Raw genomic sequence first — 22,135 nt, 5'->3', positions numbered from 1 at the left:
ACCAAGGATTATATCACATATCTTTGCACAAAATCTCTAACATCATAGAGCCACAAATTGCTGGTCATTTTGTCCATCTTCCTGCCTCCTATCTAGGACTTGATTTAAGTCATGGTAATGATATTCCTGGAGGGGTCCTAAAGGGGCCTTATAATCTCATAATGATGGGGGAACCTTCATTTGTATTTACTACGCTATGGATGAAATCCCATTTCCTGTAATTCAAGGAGGTAAAGGGTGGCTCACACATGAGCTCTTATTACCTTGGCCTTTCAGGTACTTGATTCTGTCCCTGTGCATCTGGGCTCTCTCTTTAAGCTGAAGAATCTCAGAATATGTACTCTTTCTTCCTCAAAATGTTTTTGCAATAATTTCGTTTGTCTTTTGTGATTCTTTATTGTTCTTCCCATCTCCATTAATTTGTGGCCTTCAAATCTAGAGAGAGGCTTCATGAAAGGGGTGTAGAGAATTAGGCACCCTCCCAAGAGGGTGAGTTGCACACGTGGTGAGAAGGCAGAGTTAACCTATAGTTTCTCTTGGCTCCGTCCGTGTGGTACAGGTGTCAGGAGCTGGGGCCTGGAGGGGGCTGCCCAGGCTGCACTGCCGCTTCCCCTGCTTCTCAGCTGATGAACACCGGCAAATGATTTAATCCTCTGGGCTTCAGTTTCTCATCTATAAAAGGGAGGCAAGTAGGAGTTTAAAATCGTACAACTACTTTAGAAAACAGTCTGGCAGTTCCTCCGAATGATCAACGTTGAGTTGTCAGTTGACCCAGAGATTTTCCCTGTAGGTCTTCACCCAAGGGAAGTGGAAACATGTCCATACAGAAACTTGAACATGAGTGTTCATAGTAGCCAAAAGGTGGAAATGACCCAGATGTCCAGCATTTGACGAATGGTTGGACAAAACGGGGTGTATACATACAATGGCATATTATTCAGCCAAAAACAATTGAGGAAATACCGAAACATGTTACAGTGTGAATGAACCTTGAAAACACTATAGCTCGTGACGTAAAAATCACATGTTATGTGGTTCCTGTATATAAAACGTCAGAATAGGGAAATTCATAGAGACATAAAGTAGATTTGTTTAGGGCTGGGGGGAAAGGAGAGTATTGGGAGGTAATAGCTGAAGGGTGCAGGGTTTCCTTTTGGGGTAATGTAAACATTCTCAAACTGTGGTGATGGTTGCACAACCCTTTTGGTATGTTCGGGAACTTTGAATTATATATTTAAATTGGTGAGTTTTATGGTATGCAAATTATATCTCAGTAAAGCTGTTGCCAAAAAAATAATGAAATGAAATTTAATAAGGAGAGGGATAAAACTGTCAGTTTTTACTTATAATTAAATATAATAATGTGGATGGGGAGTTCCCATCATGGCACAGCGGAAACAAATCCGACTAGGAACCATGAGGTTGTGGGTTCGATCCCTGGCCTCGCTCAGTGGGTTAAGGATCCGGCGTTGCTATGAGCTGTAGTGTAGGTTGCAGACCCGGCTCGGATCCCGCGTTGCTGTGATGTGGTGTAGGCCGGCAGCAACAGCTCTGATTAGATCACTAGCCTGGGAACCTCCATATGCCACAGGTACGGCCCTAAAAAGACAAAATAAATAAATAAATAAATAAGTAATGTGATGGGCTCCTGGAACAGAAAAAGGACATTAGGGAAAAACTAAGAATCTTGAGTAAATTTTGGACTTTAGTTGATAATGAAGAATGTCACTCTAATTTCATTACTTGTGACAGTGTACCATGCTAACATAAAAATAATAGGGGCAACTGGGTATGCCGTATATGGGAACTCTCTATGCATCTTTCCAATAAATCTGTAAACCTAAAACTATTCTATTACTAAAAGTTTATAAAGAGGGGCTAACATTAGGATTAAATGAGTTAATACCTTGAAAGTGCCTAGTGCATAGTAATTGTTCAGTGTATGTTAGGATTTTAATGTTGTCATCACTACTGTTTGTCTTGTTAGATTGCTAGGTGGTGGTATGTGTAATTTCTCAAAGCTAAAACTTGAGTAGGTGGATTCTATCAGGTGGTTACTGCTACATAACAGGTTACGCCAACAATCACTAGCTTAAAACACCAAGTGGAGTTGATTACTGCTCCTGCATTTGTAGACCCCTGGGCTCAGCGGACCTAGCTGGGCTTGCTGGGCAGCCTTGCCTCTCCCTTCACGTCTGTGGGCCTTGGCAGCCCTGCTGCACCTGTTCCTGATCGTCCCCGGTCCAGGGCCTCCCAGGGCCTCTCTGCGTGGTGATGGTAGAAGTGTAGGAGAGCAGGAATCAACTCAAGAGGCCTTTTCCTAAGCTTGGAACTGGCAACCTGTCACTGTTGCCTCCTTCTGCCACTTGAAGCAACAGAGCCCAACCCATTTGTCAAGGAACAGAAAAATACACTCTGTCTCTTTAGTGGGACAGACTGCCAAGTCACCCAGCAAAGGACGGGGATGCAGGGAGGGTGAAGAATTGAAGCCAGTAGCGCAGTCCTTCCAGCAAGGATCTATATGAGCACAAAGGCTCCTTATGGGCTGCTTACCTCTTGGTGTATGCTCTATGCAGACATGGAGTTGAAACTTAATAAGACAGAGGTCAGAGGGGAAAATACACAGCGATGAAGGCCTGAGCTTGGTGTTCATCCTTTATTCAGCAAATATCTACTGTGCACCTACTCTATACAAAACACTTTCACAATGAGTTTCATGATAGTTAAAAAGCAAAAAGAAATTCTTCAAAGGAGACAAAATACCCACTCACAGAGGTCAAAGGGCAGGTAGGTGAGAGCAAAAGAGTAGAGGGTGTCAAGAGTGAAAGTAACTACTGACAGCCAAGAGGTCCCAGAGACCAGGCTTTGAGATAAGCCTGAGGGCCCCGTAGGGCTCAGGAAGCCACATGACAATGAATGGCACTTATGGAAATCAAATAATCAGTGAGGCAGGAACTAAAATGCTGATAATTAATAAGTCTCAGAAAACCAGTCATCCTCTACTTTTTCCAGGAAGCTGATACTGTCAAGGAGATGTTTCCTGGTGATTTTTTTTTTTTTTTTTTGACAATTTTCGGGAAAGGGTGGTGTGTCATTCTCATATGGCAACATTGCTGTTTGGAGTAAACTTCTTAGCTGATTAACCCACTGAGCTCATTAGCCTCTAGGGTCCGCTATAAAAATCACAACTTGGTTCTGTGTTTGTTTTTACTACTCTTAATTGGCATGCTAATCAGTTAGTAGCTAATTTGGAGTTGAACATGGGAGGTAGAGGTGTAATTTCTGTTCTCAGCTCCCTGCGATGGACAGGTTTGAATTAATTGATGTTTTTGGTGTTTGTAACATGCAGTTAAAGGCCAGAGCCTTAGGTGCATTTCCCATTAAGAAAGGAAAGAGCTGAATTTTCCCACCTGCATTGCCAATGTCAATTGCTCAGGCTTAAAACTCCAGAGCCAAGGCTTTCTGGATTCCCAATCAGACAAGACCAGCCCACATGTAAATGTTCAGTAGAACCAGGGGGCTTGGTTGTGGTTTGAGAAGCATTAGGTTTTTTTTCTTTCTTTTTTTAGGGCCACACCTGCGGCATATGGAGGTTCCCAGGCTAGGGGTCGAATCGGAGCTGTAGCCACTGGGCTATGCCACAGGCACAGCAATGCCAGATCTGAGTCAAGTCTGTGACCCGCACCACAGCTCACCCGCAACATGGGGTCCTTAACCCACTGAGCGAGGCCAGGGATCCAATCTGCGTCCTCTAGTTAAATTCATTTCCGCTGAGCCACGAAGGGGGCTCCTGAGTAGTAGCATTAGTTTTGGGAGTGTGTGTGTGAGTGTATAGGTGTGTGCCTATGTGTGTTTCAAGTCTTCCTTTTCTAGGCTGCCATTTGAAATGGCTACAACGTATCCTTTACTTACTTTATTTTATTTTTTATGTCCCCACTCAAGGGGTATGGAAGTTCCCAGGCCAGATAGCAAATCTGAACCACAGCTGCCACCTACACCACAGCTGCGGCAACACCTGATCTTTAACGTACCACGCCAGGCTGGGAATCGAACCCATACCCCTGCAGCGACGCGAGCCGCTGCAGTTAGATTGGTAATCCACTGTGCCACAGCCGGAACTCCACTTTATTGATATTTTGCATTTCTTTTGTAATTTCTCACCAACTTTTTTTACACTCAAGAGACAGAGCAGAGGGGAGTTAAACAAACTCACTAATTCACAGGTACTTATTGATACCTGAGGCAGGAATCAATACATATTATCTGTACATCAGGACAGGCTGAAAACTAAATTCCTATGAGTTAAATTTTAATTATAGTAAAGACTTCATCTCCTTTTAGTCCCACTGAGAGAGTGATGGTTGATTTAGTTCTCATGGCAGCTGCTCTCAGATACTCAGTAGCAACTTCTTCAGGCAAGGAATTATATACAAATTGCCTAGTTCCAGTTACAATCCAGAGTTTATAAATAGAGAACTTAATCTTAGACTGTGCCCTTTAAGTGTCTCTCCTGCTTGGATGCCTTGTATATTCCTTTCTCATTGTTTTCTCTTCATTGTTAGTACACAAATTAATTCATTCTTATTGTTTGAAAAATATTTAAATGACAGCAGAGTGTATAAGATAAAAAGTAGAAGTCTTCTCTTTTCCAAAATAGGAGTTAAAATATGTCCTTTAGGGTCCATAATGTGTATTTGCTGTTTCAAGCATTTTTCACATTTCAGTCTTGAAATAGATGTACAGTAATGAGTGTGATAAATATGCGATGTTCTTCAAATAAGATATAATAATCAAGTTGTTTATCATACTGTGGTCTGCTCATGTGTCCTCTCAGGCACTTTCAATTATTTAAAGAACATTTTGAAAGCAACACCAGTGATAGATGCATTTCAGGGATCCAAGTGATCCTCATCAGTGTCAAAAGAATCTTTGGATGAAACTACTAGGCTCATTGAAAAAAAGAAACCCCAGGCTCGGAGCCAAGCCTGGGAGGTGAAAGCATATGCCAGTGTGTGGACTGAAGAGAATCTACACATCTCGACGTGCCTGAGCAAATTGCACTAGCTCTTCTACCCTCTTCCTTTCACAGAAGAGTTTTCATTTCTGGCAGAAGAGCCAAGGGGAGGGAAGGCAGAAGGCCTGAAAGGGAGGAAGGTGGATACAAGGTGAAATTACTTTTACAGAGTTTCAAACCGAGCAGGATTACAAGTCTTAACTTGTCAGAGAGAGAGGCTGAACTCCCTATCTCACTCTCAGATTCCTACTTCAAATAAAGTAAGTTGGGCAGCCATTAACCCTAAACAGTTCCATCCCTTGAAGGAGCATCTAATTGGATCAGGCATTGAAATTTGGAAGGTCTCCCTGTGAAGTTTACTATCTCCATTTAGGTCCTTGAAATGAGATTTCTTTTGTGTCCAGACCTGGTGTCTGTAGCACCTAATTAACAAATGAGCATTTAGTAAATGTCTCTCGTATATGCTAGCTCAGTAAATTCTTGAAGTAGTTCTGGCAAATAGGCCATATCCCCATTTTTTAAACTTCTTATTTGAGTAATAGCCTATACACCTAAAATTCACATTTAATACTTATACATACAAACTTGGTGGTTTCTAGTAATTTAGAGATCTGGGCAGCCTCACCACTATCTAATTTTAGAATTTTTCATCATCTCAAAAAGAAACCCTCTATCAGCTGCTGTTCTTCATTCTCCCAAGCCCCTGGGAAGCCCTAAGCTGCATTTTTTCGCTGTGGATTTGCCTGTTCTGGACTTTTCATAGTATAGAGTCGTACAGTGTATGGACTTTTGTGTCTGGCTCTTTTCACCTGGCATAATGTTTGCATTTGTAAGGTAACAAGTATCAGGACCTCTTTCCATTTTGTGGCTGAGTAATACTCCATTGTATTGATTAACCACATTTTGTTTATCCATTCATCAGTTGATAGACATTTGAGTTGTTTCATTTTTAAGGTATTATGGGTAACACTGTAATGAATATTCATGCCTCCTCTTCTCTCCCAAGTCAGAGATTGCATTTTTCTTTTTCTCTTTCTTTTTTTTCTTCTTCTTCTTCTTCTTTTTTTTTTTTTTTTTTTTTTTTTTTTTTTTTTTTGTCTTTTTAGGGCCATACCCATGGCATTGGAAGTTCCCAGGGCAGGGGTCAAATTGGAGCTGCAGCTGCTGACTTATGCCACAGCCACAGCAACGCAGGGTCCGAGCTACATCTGTGACCTACACCACAGCTCATGGCAATGCCGGATCCTTAACCCACTGAGCGAAGCCAGGGATCAAACCCTCAACCTCATGGTTCCTAGTCAGATTCATTTCCACTGCACCACAAGGAAACTGCTGTACAGCAGAAATTAACAGAACAATGTAAATCAACTATAATAAAAAATTTTAAGATTTTAAAATTAAAGTATTGTTCATTTATAATGTCGCTTCAATTTCTGCTGTACAGCAAAGTGACCCAGCCACACATACACACATGTTCTTTTTTTTTCTTTAATACTATCTACCATCATGTTCTAACCCAAGAAACTGGGCACACTTCCTGAAGATTGACACATTGAGATTTTCATCAGCTTCTTCAGCAGCTTAGTACTTTTACTGTGAATAAAAGATAACCAGCTACTTCAAGTTTAGTTATTTTCACTTTCTAAGATTTCCCAGAATAATCGCCACATAAGAGATAGAAGTAAGTTTTATAGAAGTCACCACTTGTATGTCAGTCATAGTAACTCTACAAATTAGGAATTTTAATCTCTATCTTACTGATGAGGGAACTGAGGCTCAAAGAGGTTAAATAAGTGGCCCAAAGTGACACAGATACAAAGTGTCAGCCCAACTCTGAAGACTGTGCTCTTGCCACAGGGGAAAATAATTCATCCTAAAATAGCTGTTCCTTTTCCTAAGGCACAAGGCTGGGTTTCCAGATGGTCTTAGGTATAGGACAACCAGGTCTGCCTATGAGAAATGGTTTCACGACAAACGAACTCTTTCCAGAGCTTAATAATAATAATATGCTGATCTAATGGTTGGTTGATTTGCACGTGGGTAGTTTTGCTCATTTGGCGGTGAGTACAGTATTATTATTTGAAGCACTCTGTGTGTATCTTTGAAACTCATCTTCCATTAGAAGAATATGTATGTTACCTCACACTGCCTGCCCTCCTTCCCTCTGCTGGTCCTTACTGCTTTCAGCACAGGAGACATCAGCATCTTTTTAAAGGAGCGTTAGGAAAGAGCCTTCAGAAATAAATCTGGGGATTTATACAGTTTACTGAGATTGTGGATTAGGTAACATGTAGATTCCTATATAGAACTTGATATTTCATTTCTGATGCTAGTAAATTACATTTTAAAATTCCTTGCTTTAAAATAATATAGGGAGGGAGTTCCCATTGTGGTGCAGTGGTTAACGAATCCGACTAGGAACCATGAGGTTGCGGGTTCGATCCCTGCCCTTGCTCAGTGGGTTAAGGATCCGGTGTTGCCGTGAGCTGTGGTGTAGATTGCAGACGTGGCTCGAGTCCCGTGTTGCTGTGGCTCTGATTAGACCCCTAGCCTGGGAACTTCCCCATGCCGCGGGAGCGGCCCTAAAAAAGGCAAAAAGACAAATAAATAAATAAATAAAAATAGTATGGGAGTCCCATTGTGGTGCAGAGGAAATGAATCTGACTAGTATCGATGAAGATGCAGGTTTGATCCCTGGCCTCACTCAGTGGCTCAGGGATGCTTTGTTGCCATGAGCTATGGTGTAGCTTGCAGACATAGTTGGGATCCCACGTTGCTGTGGCTGTGGTGCAGGCCAGCAGCTGTATCTGTGTTTCAACCCCTAGCCTGGGAACTTCCATGTGCTGCAGCACAGCCCTAAAAAGCAAAAAAAAAAAAAAAAAAAAAAAAAAAGAGGCTGTGTAGAAATGAAACCCTGATAAACTTTTGGAAGAAATGTAAAATGGTGCAGCTTCTCTGCAAAACAGTCTGGCAGTTCTCAAGAGGTTAAACATAGTTACCACATGACCCACTAGTTCCACTTGGACATATACACCCAAGAAAAATGAAAACATATGCATATATGTGATGCTCATAGCAGCATTATTCATAACAGCCAAAAAGTAGAAACAACCTATCTATCACCTGATGAATGGATAAATTATATATGGTCTGTCTATTCAGTGGAATATCATTTAGCAATAAAAAAGAATGGAGTTCTGATTAATACTACAAAGTGGACGAGCCTTCAGAACTTAGTGAGAAGTTCCCGCTGTGGTGCAGTGGGATTGGCAGCATCTTGGGAACGCTGGGTCGAAGGTTTGATCCCTAGCCCAGCACAGCAGGAAAACAAAAAAACATAGTAAGTGAAAGGAGCCATACGCAAAAGGCCACATTTTGTATGAGAAGTCAGGAAAAGGCAAATCTATAGAGACAGGAGGCAGATCTGCAGTTTCCAGAGAGTGGGAAGAAGGAGAAATGGGGAGGGACTGATAATGGGTATGAACTTTCTTTGGGGAGATGATGAAATGTTTTGGAATTCGATGGTGGTGACCATTGCACAACTTTGTAAGTATACTAAAGATCAGTGAATTATGCCCTTTTAAAAATAAAAAAAAGAGGCGTTCCTGTTGTGGCTCAGTGGAAATGAACCCAACCCCTTATCCGTGAGGACGCAGGTTTGATCCCTGGCCTCACTCAGTAGGTTAAGATCCGGCGTTGCTGTGAGCCATGAACCGTGGTGTAGGTTGAAGTGGCTCGGATCCCCTGTGGCTATGGCTGTAGCCAGCAGCTCTAGCTTTGACCCCTAGCCTGGAAACTTCCATATGCCACAGGTGCAGCCCTAAAAAGCAAAAAATAAAATAAAATAATCAGTTAATTAAAAAATAAACTTGGAAAATCCAGAGCAGTAGTTGTTCGTGGAGCTCTTGGGACTGTGACTAGGAATGGGTAGCATTTGGATGTGTGGAGATGGAGTGAGGGGCGGAGACCGAAAGACAAGCCAGCGCAGGGAGGTGTTCAGGAGCAGGCGAGTGCAAAGGGAGGATCCGCAGGTCAGCTGGTCTGTGGGCAGAAGGGGGACGCCGGCCTTTTCGGAATCCAAGACAAGGCCTCTGAGCTTTTGTGTCTGGGCTCCAGGAGGGCTTTAAAGGCTTGTTGCTGCCAGTCTACCTGTAATATCTCGGTGAGAGCTGCCTGGATTTGAAAGCTTCGTGCGTGTTGATGGTTATTTTATTTCCTTCGTTGGTATTTTCAGACATACTTCTTGAGCACCAGCCACATGGCAGATGTAACTTATGTTATTTACTTCTCAGCACAACCCTGTAAGAGCCAATTTCTTTATCTCCCCATTTTTCAGACAAAGAAACTAAAGGTGAAAGGTTGTGACCAGTAAAAGGCCAACCAGTGAGCGAGTGATGGAGTCTGGCATCAACTCCAGAGCCGAGGCCTTAGACGTCTCTGTACTTCCCTCTGTTCGCCATTCTACTTCCCCACCTTTCTCAACCATGGCCTCTGCTCTTGCACACAATAACATTAAGCCATGGGACCAGTGGATCTTGACATTTTCTGCTAAGCAATTAAATACTTCTTAATTTCTTGATTTCCAGGGCTCATTTCCAGTTCTTCACCTCCTATTCATGTCAGCTAGCTGTCACAAAGGCAGGATTCAGTACCTGTAAGGCACTTGTGAGATACCTTGGGATAAAAAGTCAGTTTAAATGTCTACTTTACAAGCTATTAATAAGATACAAGTACCTTTGCTGCAGAACAGCTCTTTAAATTTTGCCCTGGAGCCACCTTTTCTTTAGTAAAGTTGGAATCTGAAGACACCTTAAGGAAGATAAAGTAGCAAGAGAGCTCACAACTAAAATAGCAAGCTCCTCGTTAGGCTTAGCTCTAAGTGCACCATTCCTTTACTCTAAGGAATCGATCCGTTTTACTAGAACTACTTTGAGGCAATGGCTGGAGGCTCCCTTTGCTCTTGCTTTTCCCTCCCAAACGAGAGCACTTACCTTACCCTTCCTTTCAAATACAAATTAACATTCCTCGTCTCACCAGATGTGATTAAGATGATCCTTGAAGCTGTTCACACACTTAATAAGCCCAATTATATTTTTTATTAACCCTGACATAGTTCCTTTTGTTGCTGAATCATGAGTTTAACATTTCTAACTGATGGAAGCATCCACTTCCGCCTCTGGTCACGTCAAGATCTTGGGCAGGGTGGCAAAGTGCGCTTCAGTGGTGTCTGTACAGTTTGGGCCACTCATTTGTAGGTTTTTACATTAGACTTGTGCACTTGGTTTTGTTGCCTGACCTTGTGGAACCTGCAGTCCTGGAGGAGGCCAGAAGGTTGGGAATGAACTGAGCCTCAGGGAATGGACGGCAGACTCTGAACTACCAGAGACCTAATTAGGTCATCTCTCCCATCCACCTGCCAGGGCATGACTGCTGAGGTTTTCTTTCTTAGGAGAAGACTGTTTCAGAAGCACTTCTGGACTTTAGGGCCAACTTTTGTTTTCCATTATTGGCAGCCTAACTTTAGACAGCTACAGAAGGACTTGTAAAGTATCTTTGGGTGTTGATTTTTTTTTCTTAATGGTTTTAAATGTTCGTTTCTTCAACAAGTATTTATTGCAGACCTGCTACGAGCGAGGGCACTGTGCTCAGTACAGTGCTCTGGAAAATCAGTCAGGCCTGCCTCAGTGGAATGTATAATCTGAGGTTGGAGGAACACGTACTAATCAAAAAACTGGACTCTCCTGGTGGCCTAGCAGGTTAAGGATCTGGCATTGCCACTACTGTGGCTTGGGTCCCTGCCGTGATGTGGGTTTGATCCTGGTCTGGGAACTTGTGCATGCTCTGGGCATGGCCAAAAAAAAAAAAAAAAAAAAAAAATCCCACACATAAACATGAAGTGTGGCTTTGACAGGTGCTATGAAGAAAAGGTGTACAGTGATACAGAGCCTATGCAGGAGGAAGTGATCGGTAAGCTGAGATCGGATAGATGATTTAGAAATTAACCTAATAAAGAAGGGAGGGAACGGTGGTCCAGTCTGAGGGAACAGCAAAGTAGCAGTGCTGTGCCGGGGAAGGAGCCCACAAACAGGACAGACCATGTGAAGTGAATGTCTCTGTTCCAGAGGACCCTGAGGATCAGTGAAGAACAGGTGTGCTGGGTAGGCTCTCGATTTTTTTTTTTTTTCCACGTACCTGTGGCATGTGGATCGAACCCATACCACAGCAGCAATCTAAGCCACTGCAATGACAATGCCAGGTCCTTAACTCACTGTGTCACAAGAGAACCCCTGGATAGGCTCTTTTTTTTGTTCTTTCATCAAGCCTCCTCTAAAAATATCATGCAGAAACAAGGTTCTGCTGCTTTAAAAAAAAAATCAGTGTTTGAAAAATCACTGTCTTAGGCCATCTACCTGACTTATCAAGGAAGTTTTATAACCCATGCCATATGTGATAAGTCATGTGACACTCACCCCTCTCAGAGATTGCTGTCTCTTTTTAGGCCTGTTTTCATGAAAAGCAATGACTATGTCTGGCTATCTCTCCAAATTTCTGAACTCAGTCCAACATAGACCCTAACCTTAGAAAAATGTTCTTATTGCAGATGACAAAGGTAAAACCACATGCAGTTATTTTAGGTCAGTGTTTTTCAAATAATTTTTATTAGCATCAGAGTCCATTTTTTCAAATGAGATCTAACATGAAGCCATCAAAAACTCAAGTGTTTTGGAGTTCTCTCATGGTTCAATGGGTTAAGAATCTGGTGTTGTCACTGCTCTGGCTCTGGTTACAGCTGTGGCACAGATTCGATCCCTGGCCCAGGAACTTCCACATGCTTCAGGCCAAAAAAAAAAAAAAAAGAAAGAAAGAAAAAAACCTCAAGTGAATTTTATTTTCTTCTTTGTCCCTTTTTTCTTATATTTTTCACATTTTCTAGTACAAACATTTATTGATTTTAAAATGAGAAGATAATAGTTTTTAAATTATGTGACTGTTCAGGAAAACTGAATTGTTTGATGATAGCAAGTTTCAGGGACTAACACAGGTTGAAACAGACGGCTCCCTCTGTGGTAGTACCCCTGGCTGACCCTTTCACAACTAGGGATTACTAAGGCGCAGGGTGACCATGGCTTTTGCGCCATGAAATTACATATGGTCACAGCAGAAACCTTACTGACAAACAGATGTTTTTCCCCAGTGGAGCTTTTCTTAATGAAATGGTTGCTTAGAAACCAGACCATAATAGTAACTTTTCTATATTTAGCTTGTGAAGTGATTCAGTTTGCAACATTACTAAGTTGGGGAATACTAATTAGATAAAATTGAACATATCCATTATTTCTCATCTTGCAATTGAGCCACCAAATGGTTAAATCCGCAGCTCAGTTTCGTGCAGATGTGTCTATCCAGGTACTATTCATAACAGGGACATACAAAGGAAAGGATAGCTCATAGAGTCACCCTGCTCTGCTCCTCTTGATGATTCTCTAGTGGTACCATGTGTTTGATCTTTCACCAATTTGTATTAGAAGCTGTTACATGTAACACTTACTAGGTGCCTGAGGGGATCAGTTAGGTCAATGGGTCAAAAATTGTACATGAAAATGTGAGAATAACTTCAGGTTAAGCTCAGTGAGACAGCAGTGGCAAGGAAAGGCACTGGAGTGAAGACGCTTCTTTAGGATGACAGATTTGATACATGGAAAATCTCCTATGCTGACTACTAACAAAGAAACTTCAGTATGCGCCATATTGTCAGATGCATTCAAACATGAAATCATACATTCAAACTAGACAAAAATCTAGAAAATACATTTCTGTCTTCCATCTGCAATAATGGTGTGATATCTCAGCTAAATGCGATAGCTCAGCTAAAACAACTTTTATGCAGGGTAACCTATTTAAAACACTTTAAAAGGGAATTCCCACTGTGGTGCAATGGGTTAACAATCAGGCTTGTCTCTGTGGAGGCACCTGTTCAATCCCTGGCCCAGCACATTGTGTTAAGGATCCAGTGTTGCTGCAGCTGTGGTGTAAGTCGCAGCTCTGGCTCAAATTTCATCCCTGGCCTGGAACTCCCATATGCCATGGAAGCAGCCAAAAAAGAAAAAAGAAAAAAAAGAGAGAGAGAGAGAGACTTTAGAAGTATAAAAGAGCTAGTAAGAAAGCAGTGAACTACCAAGCCAACATCTTAAGAGAAAAGTCAGCCCCTAAAAGGTGAACCTAGCTTAAGAACCTGCACTTGCCCTGGGGGCATTTGCTGAAACTAAGTTTTAGTTTTATGGTCTTGAAGATCAAAAACAAAAGCCCAGACCCAACTTGAAGTGGGCAGTCTGAAAGAAGACCTCCAACATTGAGCTAGACCCCAAAGGAAGACACCTTCAGATGAATCATATATTAAAATGGTACCCCTTCAGCTCATCCCCAGCGATTGTCTTGTCACCAGAGGTTGTTATCACCAAATGTTCTCCCTCTCCTACAGATTTGCATTATTGGGATTCAGGAAAGTTCAAGCTGGGAATTATAATTTAAAATGTTTATATACTGTAGTATCTGTGGATGTCTTATAAGAGCAACAGTATATCTCTTAAGAAGAAGGCACCTTCATCCTAGACCCCAAAGAATCCTCACAATAATTTTTTTAAATTTATACCTTTATTTTAAAATTTTAAATAATTAAAAAATTATATTGTAATATTTAACATAAAATTTGCTATTCTAACCATTTAAAAATGTACAGTATAGTGGCATTAAATATATCCACAATGTTGTGTCACTGCAATTTCCAAAACTTTTTCATCACCCCACACAGAACCTCTTAACCGGTAAGTGGTGACTCCCCATTCTTCCTCCCATAATTGTTAATAATTACTGTACATTTAATTATGTACAGTAACTAGAATATAGTCACAAAATAACCAAGCACGAGAAAACAAGGTCCCAGAAGACTTTAGATGTTGGACTTATCACACAAATTATTACGTAACCAAGCTTATTATACGCAAAGAAAACAAGATAAGCTTAAAAATATCTTCAGGGATAGGGAACAACCAAAACTAGTGTGGCAGATTTGAAAAATAAACCAAATATGTAATAAGCCAAGTATGTCTAAAGATAAAAAGTAGAATAACTAAAATTTAAAGTCCAGTGAATGGGTTTTGCAGCAGACACAGCTAAGAGAGAATTCATGAACCAGGAGGTGGAAAGGAAGACGTGATGCAGACCGCGCACAGAAAGACAGTATTTAGTCTCTGGATGGAGAAGTCAAAGAGGAAAGAGTGATAGGTTTAATCTCTTAAAAGTTTAAAACTCATTCATGTTGAAAACAATTTAACCTTAATTAAAATGCAAAGTATAATTAAAGAAAAAAGATTTGCAACAAGAAGGACAAACAGAGCTATACAGTCAGGAAATAGATTTATGGTTGCCTAGAGCAGGGAATCTGGGCAGAAAAAGAAAGTAACTGCTAATAGGTAGGAGGTTTCTTTGGAGTGATGAAAATCTTCTGGAATTAGATGGTGGTGATGGTTGCACAACTATGTGAATATACTAAAAACTAATGAATCATATACATTAAAAGAGTGAATTGTATAGTATGTGAATTATGTCTCAATAAACTTTTTTTTAAAAAAAGAACAAGCAGTTAAAGCCTTTGCTACATAAAGAGATCATAGTGATTAATAAGAAAAATCTTTAGCATGTAAGTGATTAAGAAAAATAGGCAAAGGAGTTCCCTTGTGGTACAGCAGGTTAAGGATCCAGCATTGCCACTGCTGTGACGCTGTTTTGATCCCTGGCCTGGGAACTTCCACATGCCACAGGCACAGCCAAAAATAAAAAGAAATTTTTTTTAAAAATAGGCAATTCATGGTAGGGTAATACAAATAGTAAAATTTTGAGAAACTTTTCTGATAGGCAAAGAAATGTAGATTAAAATAATAATGAGGAAGTTTCCATTGTAGCTTAGCAGGTTATGAACTAGTTCATGAGGATGCGGGTTCAATTCCTGGCCTTACTCAGTGGGTTAAAGATCTTGCGTTGCCATGAGCTATGGTGTAGGTCGCAGATGGGGTTTAGGTCTTGCGTTGCTTTGGCATTGGTGTAGCCTGGCAGGTGCAGCTCCGATTCACCCCCTAGCCTGGGAACTTCCATATGCAGCAGGCCCAGCCTTAAAAAGCAAAAATAATAATAATAATAATAAAGTACAATTTTTTGTGCCATTTCAAAAAACAGGAGTTCCTGTCATGGCACAGTGGAAATGAACCCAACTAGGAACCATGAGGTTGCAGGTTCGATCCCTGGCCTCTCTCAGTGGGTTAAGGATCTGGCATTGCCGTGACCACTGGTGTAGGTCACAGATGTGGCTCAGATCCTGCGTGGCTGTGGCTGTGGTGTAGACCAGCAGCTATAGCTCCAGTTTGACCTCCTAGCCTGGGAACCTCCATATGCCACGGGTGTGGCCCAATAAATAAATAAATAAGAAATTTAAATTGTTGCAATTCTCACTTTAAAAAGACAAAAAAAAAAAAAAAACCCCACAAATTTTCTTTTTTTGATGGAAATATCTGGTGCTAGCTAATTGCAGGTGAAATTGGCACGCTTGACCACTCTTGGTAGGAAAATTAATTGGAACTTTTTTTTTTTTTTTTTTTTTTTTGTCTTTTTGCTATTTCTTTGGGCTGCTCCCGCGGCATATGGAGGTGCCCAAGCTAGGGGTCGAATCAGAGCTGTGGCCATCGGCCTACGCCAGAGCCACAGCAACGCTGGATCCGAACCGCGTCTGCAACCTACACCACAGCTCACGGCAACGCCGGATCGTTAACCCACTGAGCAAGGGCAGGGACCAAACCCGCAACCTCATGGTTCCTAGTCGGATTCGTTAACCACTGCGCCACGACGGGAACTCCCTGGAACATTTTTTAATGCAGCTCTGAAAATGTTTATAGCCTTGGAGCCAATTCATTTTCTTTGGGAAATCTACCCTAAGCATATAAATGGGAGTTAAGTGCCTATACCAGTTCTGGCCAAAAAAAGTCCATGAAATTTTGTCCACATGTGAATAATGACAGACATGGCCCTTGGTCCCCAGGGCGACCCGCAGTGAAGAACCTCATGTTTCTGCTACATAGCTCATACTGTGTTTTCATTACACCCAAACATGCTGTACTAACCACACTGTCTTGTAATTGTTGTCTAATTTGTCTCTCTCTGGACAGGCACTGTCCTATTACATCTGTAACACTTAGTACCTGGCACATAGTAATTTATGCCATAGCTGCAGATTACTTCTGTATACTCTATATATAACTGATTTGCTTTTTTTATTTTTTAATTTTTTTGGTCTTTTTAGGGCCACACATGCGGTATATGTAGGTTCCCAGGCTAGGGGTCGAATTGGAGCTATAGCTACTGGCCTGCACCACAGCCACACCAGATCTGAGCTGCCTCTGCAAGCCACCCCACAGCTCACAGCAATGTCGGATCCTTAACCCACTGAGGGAGGCCAGAAATCGAACTTGTGGCCTTACTGATGCTATTCAGGTTTGTTTCTGCTGAGCTGCCACGGGAACTCCATGCATTTTTAAAATTTAACTCCTTTTCTTTTCTTTTTAATGGAAGTAAAATTGAAAAGAATCCTTTACATTACTCCATCCTAGGTAATACTATTAAAGTTTTCATCTCAAATGATCTAGTATGAAAGCCAAGCCATCTGGGGGAATAAGCCCCACTCATCCTCCCATAAAAAAGAAAATTGGGAGTTTCCATTGTGGCTCAGTGGTTAACAAATCCTACTAGGAACCATGAGGTTGTGAGTTCGATCCCTGGCCTCGCTCAGTGGGTTAAGGATCCGGCGTTGCCATGAGCTGTGGTATAGGTTGCAAACACGGCTCAGATCCCGTGTTGCTGTGGCTCTGGCGTAGACCAGTGGCTACAGCTCCGATTCGATCCCTAGCTTGGGAACCTCCATATGCCGCGGGTACGGCCCAAAAAATGGCAAAAAGACAACAAAAAAAGAAAATTGTTAAATAAAACGCAGTTGTCTACTATAAACACAGTGTATGTATGTATGTGTGCTTGTGTGCTTGTGTACTTTTTCAAGGAATGGTGTACAGATGAGAGGGCCCTGAAATGCTTATGTTTTTTTCAGATTTCAGTGATTTTTTGAAGACAGCTTTATTGAGATATTCACATACCATACTCTTCGCCCTTTTTAACTGTATAATATTATAGCTTTTAATATGTTCAGAGTTACGCATCTATCCATTTTAGAATATTTTCATTATCCTAAAAAGAAACAGACCCCCCCCCAATAACCTTCATTCCTCAATCCTTCCACACATCCATGGGTATTTATTTTCTTCTTTATGCTTTTCTGTAGTAATTGAATCTTTTCCAGTGGCCTGTCTTATTTATATATCACTGGGGAGAAAAGGTCATGTTCTTTTGATTGTGGAAGCAGTTTTTCAAGGCTTCTCCTTTCCCCTCTATTTATAGGTGCCCTACCTAGCACAGAGATTTCAACCTGAGGCCCAGGTAGACCCCTGAAAGGTCCATGATTAGGTCTGGTCACTGACCGAAATTGTAGACAAGGTGTTTATATGTATACGTGCATTTCATCAGGGCAGTTTATAGTAGCTCTGCCTGGTTTCCATGTGAAACTACCGTTTAAGTCCTGCAGGTCACGGTAACTACCTTGACCCTACCTTTCACAGCAATCACCTTTTCTAAGCCAGTCCTAGCCCAGAGTACCTGTCACAGAGACTTGCCTAATCATTTCATCAGGACATCTGCTTCGCTTAAGTAAGGCAGAAATGGAGAATTTAGGAGAGTTTCTGTCCTGTCTGTATCAGTGCTTGGTACCTGAAGCACAGAGCAGGTCTCTGAGCCTTAAGACACCGGTGCATGTGAGAGATCAGCCCCGTCTTGTTAGAGCGTCAGGCCAGGTGACCGCTCCCCTGGGAGGCTCTGGCTTTCTCAGAGCTAGTGAGAACCTGACCTATCAGTCAGCTTTGCTGATTCTGCAGCTTCTCTTTGCATAGGTTTGAGGTGAAATGCCGGTAGACAACTTAGGAAAAAAGTGAACCCGAAGTTCAGGGGGTACTTCCTCTACTGGCACCACCTCGCTGGGGGTCCTTGAGACTGCTTTATTTTCTTCCCTGGATTCAGCTGAAAGACAACCACTTACTGTTTGCTGGGACATCAGAAGGCTCGCTTGTCATAGTATCAGTAAATGTTTCTTTTGAGAGCATAAAGAGGATGTTAACATACAGGGTTTTTCACTCTTTGAAAGCTTCGTAAATACAAGAGAATGAGTAGCATCCTGCTTCTTTGTCATCCATAATCAGCTGTGATGCCAGTTCCCCTGAAAGTGTAGGGCGGGATTACTCTCAAAGCAGCAGTGATTGCTGGTTCCTTTCCCCTCCTTCCTCACTTACACCTTCAGTCAGCACTAGGACAACTTTGTCATGTGTCCTTAACCACAGCAGAGCCCTTCCTTGGTCATCATATTCTTGAGGTTCGGTTTTCTCAGCTCAGTTCTGTATTGTGCCGATAGAGGCAGTCCTGACAAGGTGGATTCCCAGCTCTTTGGTGCTGGTTTGGGTTTTATTTTATTTATTTGGAGAGGGTAGTAGGATAAGGGATTGAAGGGGCTTGCAGTAGCCCATGCAGATGTGGAAGTGGCGGTGTTTGAGAATCACTAGTCGAAAACCAAAACTCACTCACATACAGAGTTTTGATTTCTTTTGTATGGTTCCTCAGTCATCACTAACGTCAACAGCATCTCAAGTTAAAGTTACCCCATAAATCTCATTAACATTACTTCTTCCCTTTTCCACATAAAGATAAATGTAAATAAATACACCTATTAAGAACAAAGCAGCCCGTATGAAGCCCAACTAGACCCAAGAGGAGGATTAGCCTGTTTGTAGGGGAGGCAGTATACAGACTGTTTCTCCTTCCTCTGACCTTGGAGTCCCACAGAAAGTAAAATTTATGCAGTGACGCTGAAAAATACTTGAAAATGTAAGATTTGCTGTGTTTGGAGTTAGGATTTGCAAGGCTAGGACTACTCCAGTAGTGATTTTCTCCGAGGCACTGCTGCCAGGTCGGGGGTTGGGTAGCAGATGCAGCACATGCAGGTCATGTGACAGCTCTGTGATCTTGGGCCATATTCTTCACCTTCTGTTCCTCAACTTCTCCCTCAGTAAAATTAGGAATAATAGTAGCATTTACTTCAAAGGATTGTTGGAAGCATTACAAGGATGAATACATATAAAGTGCTCAGAACTGTGCCTGGCATCTCAGAAACACTCATTAAATGTTAGGAATTTTTATTGTCTTTGCTAGTAGGTTTTTATTTATTATAATAAATAAATAAGGAGTTCCTGTCATGGCGCAGCAGAAATGAATCCGACTAGAAACCATGAGGTTGTGGGTTTGATCCCTGGCCTCACTCACTGGGTTAAGGATCTGGCGTTGCCGTGACCTCTGGTGTAGTTTGCAGACCTGGCTCAGATTCCACGTTGCTGTGGCAGTGGCGTAGGCTGGCAGCTGTAGCTCTGATTAGACCCCTAGCCTGGAAACCTCCATATGCCACAAGTGTGGCCCTAAAAAGCAAAATATATATATATTTCATGATCCAAATGGCTTCTGGCAAGTATAGTTAACTGTCAGTTAATACAGATTTTACTCTTTTCTACTTTTTGTTCTCCAAAGTGGGAATTAGAGAACAAGGTAAGCAAATATATTGGCCTTATTTGAGTGTTTGAATATATTATTTAGATCTTGATTTAAAGAGGCAGACACTAGATACCGCCATTCTTACAAGGCATCAGCTTATTAGTCTATACCTCTTTTTGCCTCAAGACCTAAGTAACCCTCGCTCATCTTGAATCTTTGTAAGTTTGTTAGGGCTTGTCCATACCTAACACAGCTTTGGAGCTTTAGAAAAACTTGACATCACATTGGCATGCTAGACGTTATCATTTACTCTAATTACTAAGACAGCCCAGCTATTCAGTTGAGTTCCCCATACTTCCTTCATTTAATAACCAACTTCCCCAGTTTATGCAGCTTCCTGGATTCTTGGAGCTGGAATGATTGTTAGTTTCCATTATAGTGAGCGGTCTCTAATGCAACAACCAAAATATCCTGCCAGAGGGTAGTAGTCGCCTTCTCTTCAGTTCTGCCTTTCTTATCTTTGTGTTCTTGAGCTGCAAGGACAGGACAGTCACAGGTTGGTGATTATTTCCTTGTAATCAGAAGGAAAATTTCCTTATGCCTCTTCTTTCAACCATCCTTGTTCTTTCAAACTAGAGCTTCCTTCATACATTTTATATTCTTTCTAGTGGGTTTTGTTTTTTGATTTTTTTTTTTTTTTTTTTTTTTTTTTAGGGCCACACTTGCAGCATATGGAGGTTCCCAGGCTAGGGGTCCAATGGGAGCTACAGCTGCCAGCCTACACCACAGCCACAGCAACACAAGATCCGAGCTGCTTCTGAGATCTACACCACAGCTTATAGCAATGCCGGATCCTTAACCCACTGAGCGAGGCCAGGGATCGAACCTGCATCTTCATGGACACTAGTTGGGTTCATTTCCAGTGGGCCACAAAGGGAAATCCTTGAAGCACTTTTTTAAAATTTAATTTAATTTTATTTGTCTTTTAAGGGCTGCACTCATGGCATATGGAGGTTCCCAGGCTAGGGGTCGAATCAGAGCCACAGCTGCTGGCCTATGCCACAGCCACAGCAAAACCAAATCCAAGCCACATCTGCAACCTCCACCACAGCTCACGGCAATGCTGGATCCTTAACCCACTGAGTGAGGCCAGGAATTGACCCACAGTCTCATGGATACTAGTCAGATTCGTTTCCACTGAACCACAACAGGAACTCTTTTCTAGTTTCTAAAATGGGCTTATTTCTGTTAATTTCTTTTCTTTTCTTTTTTCTTTTTTTTTTTTTTTTTTTTTTTTTTTGTCTTTATGTCTTTTTAGAGCTGCACTTGCAGCATATGGAGGTTCCCAGGCTAGGGGTCGAATCGGAGCTGTAGCCACCAGCCTACACCACAGCCACAGCAACACGGAATCTGAGCCACATCTGCGACCTACACCACAGCTCATGGCAACACCAGATCCTTAACCCACTGAGCAAGGCCAGTGATCCAACCCGCAACCCCTGGTTCCTAGTTGGATTCATTTCCGCTGCGCCACGATGGGAACTCCTCTGTTAATTTCTTTGAACACAGTTTGCAAAGATTTAAGAAGCTTATCTCCAGCCCTGCTTAACCCTCACAGTCCTCAGAGAAGATCATCCCTCACATCCTTTTAAGTAGTTTCTTCTAGTAATTACCTCCCTATTTATAAATCAAATACTTTTTTTTTTTTTTGTCTTTTTTGCCATTTCTTGGGTCGCTCCCGCGGCATATGGAGGTTCCCAGGCTAGGGGTCCAGTGAGAGCTGTAGCCACCAGCCTACGCCAGAGCCACAGCAATGTGGGATCCGAGCTGCGTCTGTGACCTACACCACAGCTCACGGCAACACCAGATCCTTAACCCATTGAGCAAGGCCAGGGATCAAACCTGCAACCTCCTGGTTCCTAGTCGGATGCATTAACCATTGAGCCACGACTGGAACTCCTCCATAAATAAAATACTTACACAAATATCCTTTTAAAAATTTCGCACATTATCTACTCATTTCCTACACGTCAGAAGAAGATTTCCCACCCACGTGCACATGTACTCGCACGCCTCTCCCCCTTCAAATCCTGCCGGTTCCCTATCACAGTTTTTGGTGAAATAATTGGGCAGTGTTTGCTGCTGACACAAGGACATTATTCATTGCTAAGCCTAGTTCAATTGTGCTTTTCCTGTATATTTGTTTAGTTTTCTATGTAATTATTGCTAACTTTTTCCATATGATCCAACACCTCTATCAAATACATATCATTATTTTGTTCCATCTTTGTTCTCCTTACCCAAATGTCAGCCTTTAATACTTATATTCTTTTTATCCTTCTTGGTGAGTTTATACCTTTTTTACTCCTTGACTCTCGCTTTAGTGAGATTTCAGGAAGAAGAGAATACAAACATTTGTAGTCATTTTGTTACAGTTGATTG

General features: G+C 41.8%; 1 protein-coding gene across 1 annotated transcript in view; it reads left to right on the top strand.

The window, feature by feature from the left end:
* Positions 1–22,135, top strand: part of TANGO6 (transport and golgi organization 6 homolog) — a 201,506-nt gene that overhangs the window by 86,631 nt on the left and 92,740 nt on the right.

This window comes from Sus scrofa, chromosome 6, assembly GCF_000003025.6.
Source record: "Sus scrofa isolate TJ Tabasco breed Duroc chromosome 6, Sscrofa11.1, whole genome shotgun sequence".
Classification (NCBI taxonomy): domain Eukaryota; kingdom Metazoa; phylum Chordata; class Mammalia; order Artiodactyla; family Suidae; genus Sus; species Sus scrofa.
The sequence above is the reverse complement of the archived record's forward strand: the minus strand, read 5'-3'. Positions and strand labels throughout refer to the sequence as shown.